Source organism: Schistocerca cancellata, chromosome 7, assembly GCF_023864275.1.
Source record: "Schistocerca cancellata isolate TAMUIC-IGC-003103 chromosome 7, iqSchCanc2.1, whole genome shotgun sequence".
NCBI classification, from domain to species: Eukaryota; Metazoa; Arthropoda; class Insecta; order Orthoptera; family Acrididae; genus Schistocerca; species Schistocerca cancellata.
The window spans coordinates 262,415,926-262,428,063 of record NC_064632.1 but is presented as its reverse complement, the minus strand read 5'-3'; the positions used below and the strand labels follow the sequence as shown (position 1 = coordinate 262,428,063).

Below are 12,138 nucleotides of genomic sequence, written 5' to 3'. Positions count from 1 at the left end.
AGGTCTCATGCTTTTACTGCTTCTCCACTGATTGTACAATACTGCCAGTCTCCTTTTATGCTGGTGGGTCCTCCTTTCGTCGCATCTGAAGGTGAATACCGCCGAATATAGCAGTGTCCGGATAATTTTTATCAGAGTCATTTATTGCAGTGTCTGTACGATCTGGAAATAAAACAAACACAAGAAAAAGTAAGGGACCTAAGATGTATCCTTGTGGGACAGCACATCTAATGAGGGCCACAGTACGAGGTAGCCTCTTCCGCGCACTGCACAGTGGTTCAGCGAGCACGGCTGTAGCCGCTACTGGCCAGAGACGTCCCAGAGGCTGCGGCGGCGGCTACCGTACTGCGGCGGAGGGCCCCGCGCGGCCGCCCTTCCTCCCACCAGCGGCCGCCCTCCCTCCACACGGCCGGGTCTGCGGCCGCGGGCCGCCTGGCTCACTCTCACTCTTATAGCGGGCGGTGCGCGGGTCGCCGCTCAGTGGTGAACCTCGCTTCTGCTGCCTCTGCACCTCTGCAACACACCGCACTACACTACACGGCGCGACACTGCTCAACTCGTCGTCCAGAGGAAGATGACCGGCGGCCCCCCGCCTGCGACACCGACCGTCACCGTCACCACCAGCAGCACCAGCAACCGCGACGCGGCCCCGCCACCGCCTGCCGCTACCAGCTGTTAACCACCCGCGGCTTCCAGCGCGCCCACAACAGACCGTCGACAGCACTCACAGCCGCCAGTCGTCACACGGGATTCGTTCCGACAGCTACTCCCGCCGCACGGAGGACTCGACCGGTGCCATTACCTACACACTTTCACTACACATCTCTCGAGGACATGTTCCGCGGAGCGGCCGAGTAGCGAGAGTTTCGTGTGCCATACGCCGTCCGGGATCCGTCGTTTTACTGGGACTGCGCTGCAGAAATGTGGGCCTGAGCTGCTGCCACTGTGTCCTCTGAGCCGCCACCAGCCACAGGCGTCGGCGACAGGACGGCCAGCGCCGCAGCGAGAGGTAAGCCAGCGAGCTCGACCGAGCCGTGAGCGAGTTTCACTTTTTAAAAGCCAAGGTGCCGATCTGCACGAACTGGCACAGCCGCCGGCTGACGCGGCACTCAGCTGTCCGCTGCGGCTCCGCGCGCGCGCGCCCTCACACTCTCTCTACTTACAACTACTCAAAGTATTTACATTTCGGCTCTGCAACTACGTATTTAAAGTTTCATACCCGCCTCGTTTTATCGCTTTAAAACAACGTCAGCGGTAGCATTTCTGTCTGATTTTCGCTTACATCTGCAAGTGTCGTTCTGCTTTGCACATTTTTCAGGCGCTCCGGCGTTTAAAACACATTGTAATGATAGTCCACCGAAGCTGCTTTTCAGTATCTTTGTTATTTATTGCTGCCGGTTCGAGCGCGACACATTTTCAGGCGGTACCCAAATATAATCAAGCTATCATCGATACACACATTTTCAAACTTTCGATGGTTTTCATCAGCCTAATTTACGTTCCTAGTACAGTAGCACAGCACTTACAGCCTCGTTAGGTAACTTCTAGAATATATATATATATATATGCTGTTCTGTTGCAACAGATTATACACGGTGTCCCAAACAAGAGCAAATGGTTCAAATGTCTCTGAGCACTATGGGATTTAACATCTAAGGTTATCAGTCCCCTAGGCTTAGAACTACTTAAACCTAACTAACCTAAGGACATCACACACATCAAAGCCCGGGGCAGGATTCGAACCTGCGACCGTAGCGGCCGCGCGGTTCCAGACTGTAGCACCTAGAACCGCTCGGCCATTCCGGCCAAAAAAGAACACCTACAAGCTTTAAGTACAGGTTCCTTACACCAAACCAAGAAATAAATGTGAAGTAAACATGGGCTTTACAATGCTTACTTTAAAAGCTATGACCATTAGCGACGGTGAACAAGTGCTCATAGCTCCTAGGATGTGCATTTTAAACCCTGTCTCCACTGGACATTTTTCTGTTGGTTTGGGCCGGCCGGAGTGACTGAGCGTTTCTAGGCGCTACAGTCTGGAACCGAGCGACCGCTACATCGCAGGTTCGAATCCTGCCTCGGGCATGGATGTGTGTGATGTCCTTAGGTTAGTTAGGTTTAATTAGTTCTAAGTTATAGGCGACTGATGACCTCAGAAGTTAAGTCGCATAGTGCTCAGAGCCATTTGAACCATTTTTTTTTCTTTGGTTTGGTCCATGCCACCTTCTCCCAAAACATGGAAAGCAAAATCCTTGCAGTAGAACAGACCAGTTTAATAGTAGCGAAGATCAACAAGTGCTCACAGCTCTTAAGGTATGCGTATTAAACCCAATGTTTACTACACATTTTTTCATTGTTTTGATGTGAGGAACCTGTCTCTAAGGCTTGCCTGCGTTTTTTTTTTTTTTTTTTTTAGGTGGGGTTCGGGGACACCCTGTATAAAATGCATTGTAGTGACATCCCACCAGAGCTGCTTTTTTATGTCTCCTTTAATAACTGCTACCTCTTTCGAGCATGGCACTATTGTTTTTGGAGTAATTTCGCTTTGGCATGCGCCACGAAACACTTATTCACGTCAAATAGTACAAAAATTTGGCAACATTAGTGTTCATTTACGTCTCTCTTGGCTAAACTTGTAAACTTAAACAAACGCCTGGACTCAGTTCCTCCAATCCTAGGCAGCATATTGAGCAACAAGTTTCCATTAGCGAACTCGATCAGCTGCCAGGTTTTCAGCTTCCTCCGAGTTCACGCCCGTGCATTGGAGATCCTTTGCAAAAGTTTGTTTCTAGGTGTTACGAGCTCTTCTTCTACTTGCGTATCCGTCCATTGGTTCCACAGCACTGCTGATTTCGCGATTTATCCGTCTTTTGAGCGTAGGAGATGCCCAGCTATCTTCAGTCTTCTTTCAGCAATATACTATCCAGGTTGCGTAGACCACATCGTCTGAGCACATCATAATCTGAAACGAGGACCGGTGGCTGGTCTTCAGAATTCGCCCCATAACCGTTGGTGAAAAACATCAAGCTTGTGCGCTGATTCTGCTGACGTTTTCCAGGTCTCACGTGTGTATATTGGCCATTGGGACGATGACAGAGTACAGCCGAAACCTTGTGAACATACTTACAGAGTCTAACTGCCAAATGGATCTCTTTCGTTGGAAAACTACAGAAGCTCTGCCAACACTCCTGGTGATGTCTGCATCTAAGTCCACGTTATTACAGATAACGCTGCCAAAATACGGAAATCGGTCAACATCTTGCAATACCTTATGTTACACTACAATCCGAGCAGGTGCGCATCGTTTTTGATTTATCACTATTTGTTTTTAGCCGTACTGAACTGTCCATTTCATCCAGCTTGCTAGTCAATAGTTGTAAAACAACGACGTCATAAGCAAAATCCAGATCCGAAACCCTAGATTGATCTTTCAGTCGTATGCCCATGTTGGAGTTGTCCATAGTTTCTCTCATTGTGAAATCTACGACTAATATGAAAATGTATAGTCAAATTGCATCCTTGTCTTATGACACCTTTAAGAATACTTAAGGAAGGGTCTTCCCATCTTCTATTCTATTCAGCAACTTGAATCTAGGTACAGGTGTACAGGTTTCTGAAAACAGCAGTGAGATGGTTAATAACTCCATATAGACTTACAATATTCAGAATGATTCTCGGAGTGTACTGTTAACCACTTTAAAAAAAAGAAAAAAAGAAAACAACGAACTTTAGCTGCAGCGGCCAGTTGAATTTCGTCTATTGTTCCATTACTTTACGTTTCAGCAGAAAAAAGCACTAAATAAACACTAGTGATGCAATATTTTTAATAAATTAAAAGCACCGGTTTGCTTTTGTTCTACAATATTACTTTTATTGTTAACCGGGTTTTGGCTTACAAGGCCATCTTCAGACATTTACTGAGTATTATCACCAAAGAAGTTAAATGTTAGCAAACAACATTGGAAGAGAAGTAACTTCTTTGGTGATAATACTCAGTAAATGTCTGAAGATGACCTTGCAAGTCGAAAACCGGTTAACAATAAAAGTAACATTGTAGAACAAAAGCAAACTGGTGCTTTTCATTTATTAAAATGTTGTTCTACCAAGAACCGACTGAATATTCTGTTAATATGATGGAATATTTTCATCGAATCTCACGCCAAGAAATATGTTGTGCTGTAATTCAATGTGAAATTAGTCCAAAAACCCAGTTCCAACCGCAGGAATAACTGGAGAATGAACGACACTTGAAGATGTAATCAATCGTAAATCAAACAGAAATGCTGCTTCTGAGTATGTTTTAAATCTATAAATCAGAACACGCAATGGGAAAGTAGATACTCGCTTTTTACTAGCCACAATGAAGGACTTTAAAACAGCTTTAATAATTGCAAAGCATCTACGTGCACTATGGCCACATAAGCGTAGGCTCTTTAGTTAGTGATTGTCGGGAACTTCGGACGAGGGCTCCACTAGCAACTATAATCTGACTTCTCAGCAGGTGCAATCTGGATGGGGATGGGCTTCACACAGGAAGAATTACGTTCCTTATTTTAATGAGGATAAACCGCCACAGAAGCGTGCTATTTGCTTTATTACTTGTTTCATTCTCCGCTCAGCACTATCGTCTGTAGAGAGATTAAGTCAAACAACATGCGATTTGTGGCGATTTATGTGCACGTTAATTCCTAATCCCTAATCCGCTGCAGCTGATGCCTTTGTTGAATTTATTTTGTCAGCACACGTCTCGTTTCGGTCAGAGGACACTTGCATTATCCATTTGATTAAATAGAAGGTCCAGTTGCAGTAAAATAAATTACTAAGATTCTATGTAATTGTAGCTCCTATTTAATCAAACAGTTAAGTAGAAACGTAATAATTTTTTAATGCAACTGATCTGCCATTTAATGAAACATCATGACTCCTGTTCACTGCATGTTATTTTGAGCTTTCACTACCAAATTGAAACACTTCAGTAATTTCGTTTCCGGCAAACATTCTCTACGGATAAGCGAGCATGAAAGAATTTCTTGTCAACCGCTGGTGCGTTTCTGAACGTGAAATACGCTGTTCATCTTTAGTCATTTACCCGCAACTTTTGGTTTCACTTTTCAGTTGTGTTCCGTCGTATGCCTTCAAGATCTAGTTACCCATTGCTATCTGACATATCGCTATATTAAATATCACAGCTATCAAAAGTCCCTACAATTTCGGTCCTATTTAAAGCGGCAAATGATTTTGATAGTAATCATTGCCATTGAAAGTCTAAAGTAATTTATAAACTTTGAAACCCTTATTAATTAAGAAATATCCATTCAAAATCACTAATTTTACTACCCAATTGCACTCTTCTCCATCTTAGACGTTGATGGTACTTTTGATTGTAGGTATTCATTCACGGTATCTTGTCGCTAATTGTGGGCAAATTTCCACATAGAGTGAGGAACATAAAAAGTTTTTATATATTTCTTTGACACTTCCTTGTAGATGATACAGGCTGATGAAACGAATGGATGGGCACAATGGCAAACTGAACATTTATTGAAACTTTCTGGCAGATTAAAACTGTGTGCCCGACCGAGACTCGAACTCGGGACCTTTGCCTTTCGCGGGCAAGTGCTCTACCATCTGAGCTACCCAAGCACGACTCACGCCCGGTACTCACAGCTTTACCTCTGCCAGTATCTTGTCTCCTACATTCCAAACTTTACAGAAGCTCTCCTGCTGTTGACTATCTATAATTCCGATCTAGTATTATACAGCGATCCGTAACCTTTTCGTTCGTCCAAAACAATGCCTGTTCTCAACTGTCTCTAACAGTATTAACTGGAAGGAAATAACATATTTGTTTCTTGTGGAAAACTCCACGATTTCCTTATGCTTTTTTTAAAATGTACGTCCGGTTTAATTCATCAAAATATTGGTGCGCAGCTTTGGACAACATTAACTCCAAGTAGTTGGGGTCTCTCGACCGGTCATATATGTCGATTACTGTTTTTGTGTCTAGAAAGTGATAGTCATTCGATGTGTGTGATAGTGTTTTAGAGCGCTATACTTCGTATCATCAACGTCTGTAGTCATTTGTATTATTATTTAAACATCAGACAACTCAAACTTATTTTGGTAGATCACGTAACGAGTAAGGAGATACTGAACAGAATTGGGGAGACGAGAAATTTGTGGTACAATCTGACCAAAAGAAGATATCGGCTTCTGAGGCATCAAGGGATCACCAATTTAGTACTGGAGGAAAGCGTGTGTGGTTAAAAGTAGTAGAGGGAGACGAAGAGATGAATGCATAAGTAGATTCAGAGGGATGTAGGTTGCAGTAGTAACTTGGAGATGAAGAAGCTTGCACAGGATTAGAGTAGCATGGAGTGCTGCATCAAATCAGTCTTTGGACTGAAAACCACCACAACAACAAGAACAACTTAGCCATCCTCTGCGAACTCTTTATTCAACTTCAGTGTCGGAAAATCTTGTTGAGCCAAGTTTTGCATTTGTTGTAAGTAATTCCTGGGGGTTTCGTACTTTCATCCCAGATCCCAATCCATATCGAGCGAGCATGTAATAGCCACAGAAGAGTTGTTGCATCCGTCACGCAGATGGAAAGAAGGGAACTCCTCGAGAGTACAGGCAGAAGACAAGCTCAGTTGGCGAAAGGAGGTGGGCAGAGAGGACAATGATCTGATCTGTTGGAGGAACCATCTCTCCACTTGCCGGAAGCGTTTCAGGAACACCTAACTCTGAATGGCTGCACATGGAACTGAACTTTTACGCTCTTCATTAGGCGTTTTATTTTTCGTTGGGCTAGATCCAGGATCTCTTTATAACTTACTATATCAGTACTTCCTGGGTCTTAATGAGAAACGTAAATTATTAAAACATGTGATCGACGATATCTCCCAAGCTAGCGAACAGGAATATCTGCAAGCTGACGATACCTGTCAGATCTCAGTATGTGAGACATACTGAAACCAGCGAACGAATAATAGAGTTTGGGGTCACGCAGAAGCAATACGAAAGCGCCCCAGTGCTTGGCCAGTATAAAACCTCTACTCGGAGCAACCTGTCGTGCCTTTAGGGCTAACTGCAACCGCGGAATTTCATACGCGTTTGTGCACTGTCCCAGACCGCCAGCTGTTGCCAGCGGGCGGTGAATCAGCCGGCAGCGGACGGACGCCTTAGCTGGCGGGCCGTGGACAGTTTCGAGACGCTGACGGCGCCGGCGGTTTCGTTAGCGACGCTCTCGTAATGAGCCAGTCAGTCACTTTCTCGTTAGTGCCACTCTGGCCGCACTTCTTACCCGCCCGCCACCAGTCTCCGCCGAGACTCGGGTGTCTCAGTGTCGTGTGCACCGCCGCACAGCGCTCGGGACGCGACTGTGCTGGCCGTTTGTGATATAGCTCTGCCCAGAACCCGGGAAGGGCGCTGATTGTAAGTAATGACCCTTCTTGCATAGCCCGTATAAACTGTTCACATGTTAACTGATTCTTCCGTCGCTTCTTGGTAGAATAACGTCATAATTATAAATGAAAAGAACACAATTGTGGATGCTGTACAGTATTTATTTCATTAACTGGTTTTCTGGTTACAAGGACATCATCAGACTGCAACTGGCTATCATTCTCAAAGACGATAAATACTGACGAACTAAGGTATTACTCATGGAGAGTTGCCAACACGGAGTATACGTCATACTCGACAATATGCTAATAACATAAAATGTTAAATAGTAAATAAATATATAGGGAAACGAAAAAAATATTAACACTTAACACTGAACAGTGTGTGTGTCCTTGTGTGTGTGCACGTATGTGTGTGTGAGTGAGAGGGTAGGTGGGTCACTGTGTGTGTGTGTGTGTGTGTGTGTGTGTGTGTGTGTGTGTGTGTGCGGGCGGGTGGGAGTGTGTGTGTGTGTGTGTGTGTGTGTGTGTGTGTGTGTGTGTGCGTGTGTGGGAGGGTGGGAGAATGTGTGTGTGTGTGTGTGTGTGTGTGTGTATGTGTGTACGAACACAGGATGAAATGTAAGGAAAGGGGGACAACATTGTCAAAGAATTGCACTCAACAGAAGACTACTTCTACATGTGTGAAAACAACGTAATAGGTTATGTAACAAATAAAATTTTTTGACGGCAATAGTCCGTTAGAGTGACATTACAGCCTTGTAAGCCGAAAACCAGTGGACGAAATAAAGTAATACTATAGAACACCGACAATTTTGTGTTCTTCATTTGTAATTATAACAATAATAATAATAAAGAAAATAGACACTGAAGCTGACCGGTAAATCGCAGGAGTTGCAGTTATTCTCTCTCTCTCTCTATCTCTCTCTCTCTCTCTCTCTCTCTCCGTGTATGTGTGTGTGTGTGTGTGTGTGTGTGTGTGTGTGTGTGAGAGAGAGAGAGAGAGAGAGAGAGAGAGAGAGAGAGAGAGAGAGAGACTGAGAGTGAATGACTGCAAAACTAAAAGGTTGTAAAAGTTCGTTTTGTAAGCCAGGATCTGCAGTTATCGAAAATACTTCTTCGGAAATTTTGTAAAAAAATGTAGCTAGATGCAGTGTAGTTCCGATGAGTTGATTGTCAGCACATGTGCAGTGCTAAACAGCGGTGTACAGTTACGCCAGCAAGTTTGTCTATTAAACTTGCAAACATTATTTCTGCGGTTAATTTAGATACACTATTATTAGATGCCGCAAGCTTTCGAAACTTATAAATTGCCTAAAAAGTAATGTAGTGTGTGGGATAAAGGTAGTAAGGGGGTTTACGTGTCTAATGTAATTTCAGGTAACTGACAATACGATTTTTGCTTGAAAGGTTCTCGGATGTTGCGTCGAATGCTATCGTGGAAACTACACAATTTTTCGACAAGGCAACTGCACGTAATTTGCAGGCGCTGAAATGCGAAATCAGATAACTGAAATATACATCAAAACTTTCAGTCGAGAAACTGACAACTGCCAAAACTCAGCGTTTTAGTAAAATCGAAACAAAGACGAAAGAATGTTACAAAAAATCTTAAAATTAGTCTCTGACATTCGCCTTAATAAAAGTCGGAAACAACTGAGTGATTGCAACCAAGTCTTCGAATGAAGCACTTGGGATACGGTTTGAATTCACGATATCCACGAATATATGGCACTGTATGACAATATCGTTTATTTTTGAGAAATGCATATGGGACCTGAAGAAGGCGTAGTGGAATGCCGAAACTGGTAATCAAAATAAAATAAAATAACATCTCAATTACACGGCTGTTGCCAAATTTCATTGACAACCACTGGAAGCAGTCACATTCCCTAACTTTGGGATTATGTGTAGGAAGTGAATGAAAATGGAGCGAGATACCAGAATTAGATTGATTGCAATAAACCTCAGGAAATGTAGTCCACCCACGAAGGAGGCAGATTATAAAAACCTTCGTTCTACCTATTCTTGAATTCTGCTCGTTAGTGTCGGACCCCTATCAGATAGTGCTGATAGACGAAACAGAGAAGATCCAAAGAAGAGTAGGGAGTTTCGTCACAGGTTTCTTTAAGACGTGCGAAAGCGTCACACCCAACTCCAGTGGAAGAATCTACAAGACAGACTGTGTCAATCATGGTGTGCTTCACTGCTAAACTTCCGAGAGCGAATGGTCCTGGAAGAGTCGACGAATGTATTGCTTCCTCCTATGTATAGTCGCGAAAAAACCATGAAGGTAAAATCAGAGAGATTCGACCTCACAACGAGTTTAATCAACAATCGAGCGTGCACCCGGGACATTTTTAATTCATATTCCAATATTTCCGCTGACAACCTTTCAGCAATAACCGAAGCGATAATGACCTGCAAATGACTCACTCTGAGAATGGCTGAAAGGTTGTCTGCCGAAATATCGGAACATGAATTCAAAATATCCCGGGTGCACGCTCGAAAAGTCATGGAATATTTGATACGCCGGGGAAACTTCAAGAAACACAACACGCGTCTTCTCTCGCACCATTCGCGACGAACAGGGAAAGGGGATTGGGATTTGGGGGGCGGGGGCGTGATTTAGTGGTCTAATTGTGCCTTCCACCACAGAGAAAGTGGCTTGCGGAATATGGATGTAGAAATATAAGTCTAGAATTATCGCAGAACAACGTATAGGTGGAAAAATAGCGTCACCGGTGAAGGCGTCCCTTGTTGGGCACCTGGCGCTGTCGTCCTCGCCAGCTGAAACAGCGGCGAGACGGGTCCGCACGCGTCGCACGCACTGTCCGTAGCGGCCATCTGTATGCGTATCCCAGCTCCAAGGACGGCTGCCAGCATTGCAATACCTCGCTATCGCCATTCAGCTGCAGACGCGTGTTTGCGTTCCTCCGTGTAGCCCGCGTAAACTGACCAGGCTACAATTCTCGTCCGTTGGAATTTCGAGAACGCTGCGTATCCTTGAGGATGTAAACGTGTACACCCAACCACGCCCTCCTAAAACTGGTAGATGTCTTCGGTTTTACCTATAATTTATATGGTTTGGAAAGTTTCTGAAACCGTCTTAGCTCTATCTTCTTGATTTACATGCAAACAGCGTAGATTCTGAGACGATAAATAGAGGCTAAACTGAACAGAGAGACGTTGCATCTATTTGCAAAGAATGACCGTTCCACCATAAAGTTTCTGTTTCATCCACCCATTGAAGTCTCTCACTCTCATCATGTTTCTAAGTAATAGTTTCTCGGAAAAATGAATATCCCTCTGTTTTATCTGATAAAAAATTTTCAAAACAAGTTTTCGCGTTTTGTGTTTCAGTGACCTCGCATTGTGTATGCTCAGGATTCGGTTCGAAGTGTGCTACACTAAAACAACCAGAAGTAGTACGCAAATATTACAGAAAACGAAAATCCACAGAGCATGCGAACGTGAAGAGTAAAATTCGTATTGGGAGTACACTTTATCAATGAAGGCACACATTACCATTACACACTGATCAATATCTGGTCATCCTTGCTTGTCTTAACGAGGTATTTAGCTGAGTAGTGTAGAAAATGGACAAATAGCGATTTGCTAAGTTTAGTCTTGAATGTGGTAAGACACTTCTGAACATACCGTCGGGTGTATTAACATCACCCTGTTTTAGCTTAAATTCAGGCTCTATACGTGAGGTCATTGTTTTTCTCCATTAATAGTACATTTAAAGTTTTATTTTATGTATGGAAGCGTCATTCACTTACTTTCTGAAGAAGATAAAGAATCCACAGCCAGTTTTCATTCTGCAGCGAAGTGTGTCCTAAAATAAAACTTCTGGGCAGATTAAAACTGGGTGACGGACAGGAACTCGAACCAGGGCCCCGGGCTGTGACCATGCCAAGTCTCCGCAGTGTTCTGTCTTCCAGAACTGCTAGTTCCGCAATTTACGGAGAACAAGTCAAGCGCCGGCCGCTGTGGCCGAGCGGTTCTAGGCTCTTCAGCCCGGAACCGCGCTGCTGCTACTGTCGCAGGTTCGAATCCTGCCTTGGGCATGGATGTGTGTGATGTCCTTAGGTTAGTTAAGTTCAAGTAGTTCTAAGTCTAGGGTACTCATGACCTCAGATGTTAAGTCCCATAGTGCTTAGAGCCATTTATTTGGAAGTCAAGCTGTGAACGTGGGTCGTGAGTCGTACTTGTACTTTTTTTCGTAGAAAATGTTTATTGAATATCAATACAAATTCTATTAATCTTACAATGTGAGAATTATGCATCTCACTGCAAACAGTACACAAAATGATTTCTCCAAACAGATGTGTATGAAACACAGTTTTACACTTACAGAAAACAATGTTGTTATTGTTGTGGTCTTCAGTCGTGAGACTGGTTTGATGCAGCTCTCCATGCTACTCTATCCTGTGCAAGCTTCTTCGTCTCCCAGTACCTACTGCAACCTACATCCTTCTGAATCTGCTTAGTGTATTCATCTCTTGGTCTCCCCCTACGATTTTTACCCTCCACGCTGCCCTCCAATACTAAATTGGTGATCCCTTGATGCCTCAGAACATGTCCTACCAACCGATCCCTTCTTCTGGTCAAGTTGTGCCACAAACTTCTCTTCTCCCCAATCCAATTCCATACTTCCTCATTAGTTATGTGATCTACCCATCTAATCTTCATCATTCTTCTGTAGCACCACATTTCGAAAGCTTCT

General features: G+C 43.9%; 1 protein-coding gene across 3 annotated transcripts in view; it reads left to right on the top strand.

Annotated features, from left to right (window-relative positions):
* The first annotated feature begins 459 nt into the window (after positions 1 to 459).
* LOC126091867 (A disintegrin and metalloproteinase with thrombospondin motifs 16) overlaps positions 460 to 12,138 on the top strand; it is a 495,229-nt gene continuing 483,550 nt past the window's right edge. For all 3 annotated transcript variants that reach the window (XM_049907150.1, XM_049907151.1, XM_049907152.1), the window contains exon 1: positions 460 to 1,009. The gene's annotated coding sequence lies outside the window, so the exon portion shown is untranslated. The remainder of the gene's footprint in view (positions 1,010 to 12,138) is intronic.